Below are 2,678 nucleotides of genomic sequence, written 5' to 3'. Positions count from 1 at the left end.
AGTGACATCGAATCCACATTCCATATATTGACGGTCATGTTGATATCTTTTTTTGATTCTAGATCGGACATGAAGTTTGCCGGCAGAATGAAATTCCGTGATCGATGAATGTAGATAGTTTCTAGCGCGGTTGATTTTCTCAAAAAGCCGTCAGGGATAACATTTGACGGATGAGAAGACCAAATGATTCCAAATTCAACGTAGCGAAGCTTCGCGCATTCTTGTATTTCAGAAAAAGTTGTATGAGGTCCCCGAATTTCCAACTTAAAAAAATTATTCTTGCTCCAAATATTTTTTTGCTGGTTTCCTAGATTAAATGTTGTAGAATTCATACTGAAGAACTGCAAGACTTTAATCTGTTGAAGGGCTGTTCGATCTAAAAATTTAAGTGCTCTTATTCTGAACAACACAGTAGCAACTTGCACTTTTCCGAAATCAGGCTCGGTGAGGGCCAGGCGATAGTTCTCTTTGAACATCATATAATCAAAACGCGTCTTCGTTTCCTTTTTGTCAACAATAATTGTTTTAATTGTCGTGTTAAAAATTTCAATCCTTTTTTCGTTGCCTGTAAAAAGTTTTGTCATATCAACACGAGATTCATCTATGTTATGAGCCAAAATGACCCCCGATCTGATCTCACACGCTTCCACAACTACTATATCTTTTTCTCTATGGCAGGTACAATTCGCACATCTTACTGGGCTAGGGTTTGATTTTGCTTCAATCGCGTTGCGATAAGCCCAGTATGCATCGACTAGAACATACACAAAAATTATCATAAAAAAATCTCTTTACAAAGAAACGAACTGCTTATCTGGTTTCGAAAAACCAAACTGGTACAACTCTTCATCTTCTTTTAAATTTTTGTAGCTTATCTTCAAAAAATCAAACGAGACTGACATTATACTCGCCGTTTATTGGAGACATATCACTTCTGTGGAGCTGCCTGTCTTGCAGGTGTTTTCCTTGTTTCTTAAATAAAAAAGTTATGGCACTATTACAAAGTTCTGAATTTTAAGAAAACAAAATTGTTTCAAAACAAAAATTGAAAACAATCAAGATCTGTCACTGCAAGTAACCTTAATTGCCATATTCATAACCATTTTTCAAAAAAGAAAGCTGAAAAATACTAACCTTTCTTTGAGCATTGATAATTAGACAGAAGAAACACAGAAGACCACACAAATTAATTGCATTTGACACATAGCTGCAAGTCTTCATATTAGAGGTGATTTCTCCAAGGCTCAAAATACTTTTCTGAAAACAACATTCGTTTTGAATCATTGTTTCGCCTTTTAAACAAAGTCTAATTTGTGGTCAGCAAACCAAACTGGAGCTTGTTTACGGAGACTATGAACTATAAAAGACTTTTTGGACCAATACATTCGATATGAACAATTGTTTTTTAGGAGTAACTTACAAAAATTATAAACTGAAATTTTTAATTTCAATTTCTACCATCTGCAGATTTTTTTTCGCAAAACAAAGCGTCAGAATCCAATTTTAAAATTATTTCTCGCTGAGAAAACTTTACATTGCAAGAACATTCATTTTCAAAACAACTAAGTAATGATGCTTCAAAGAGCGTACCTATGATCTTTTGAACACTGTCCATGTCCAACATTTGTACAATATCGATGCAAGTTTGTTCAAATTAAATCTTGAAATGTGTCAGCCCAGGCATTTAAGATTTAAGAAACTGAGATTAAGTTAGTTTAATCTTATAGTTAAGAAGACATGAAAAAACCTATAACTACAAAAGTGGTCAAAACGAAGCAAAAAAACTTCAAATTCATCGTGAAATATTATTAAAGCTTTATTAAATTTTAATTAAAGCTTGCTATCTTTTGTTGTTTTGGTTCTGAAATTGCCAGTTCTTTTTCATCTCCAATAAACATTTCCATCTTCAAACATTTTGACTGTGTTGAACAATTTGGCTTTTTCAAATAAAAACAGCAAGTAAGCGCGCAAATTTTTCCACCGCTTAAGGTTATAGAAGGGGGATTTAATGTTATGAAAAATTAAGGCTAGAATCTATCGACAGATGTACAAATTTTGCGAACAACAAAGTTGTTCTAAATTGAAAACAACACCGTATTTCATCCACGAAAGATGAATTTGCTCATCTTTGTCCACTTGTCTTAAGACTTTACTTTTCTCAATTTCAGGATTCTTGAAGCTTGAAATCTTATCATCAATAATTTTCTTGCACAATTTTTGATTGGAATAAAAATACTCATTGACCTATTTTTGAATACCTGGAAATATTACTCAAAACGCAACAACATCGAGTTACGCAACACTTTTTATCTTCATATTATCATACAAATGTTTTTTGTTTTTTTTTCTGGTCGTGAGTTTCAAACTCGCTATTATCGTTGATGTTGCAAGTGAGAAAAAATGAATCTTAATTCAATGGACTTACTAACATTAATTACAAATGAGGCGCACTTTTAGAGGATTTGAGCTTTAAAGTCTCCACGATAACGGCAAAAAATCTCGAAACAATTCTGCCAAAAGGTATGTTTATATGGAACGGTTTTCTTTAGCTAAATTTCTTCAACTAAACCAAAGCCAGAACTATATTATCTAGCATAAATGCTAGGAAATGTTCAGCGCAAATTCAAGCTTTTCTAATATTTGTTTTCAGGAACACAATTTGCCAAGTATTTACTTAT

At 32.9% G+C, this 2,678-nt stretch overlaps 1 long non-coding RNA gene across 1 annotated transcript; it reads right to left on the bottom strand.

The window, feature by feature from the left end:
* Positions 1 to 290: 290 nt before the first annotated feature.
* Positions 291 to 1,637, bottom strand: LOC134855661 (uncharacterized). The gene is made up of 4 exons (XR_010164525.1): positions 1,591 to 1,637; positions 1,135 to 1,257; positions 912 to 972; positions 291 to 754 (listed from the first exon to the last, which is right to left on the bottom strand). It is a non-coding gene; the product is annotated as an uncharacterized LOC134855661 (long non-coding RNA).
* Between the last annotated feature and the right edge of the window lie 1,041 nt (positions 1,638 to 2,678).

Source organism: Symsagittifera roscoffensis, chromosome 10 (genome assembly GCF_963678635.1).
Source record: "Symsagittifera roscoffensis chromosome 10, txSymRosc1.1, whole genome shotgun sequence".
Taxonomy (NCBI): domain Eukaryota; kingdom Metazoa; phylum Xenacoelomorpha; order Acoela; family Convolutidae; genus Symsagittifera; species Symsagittifera roscoffensis.
This window is presented reverse-complemented; position numbering and strand designations above follow the sequence as displayed.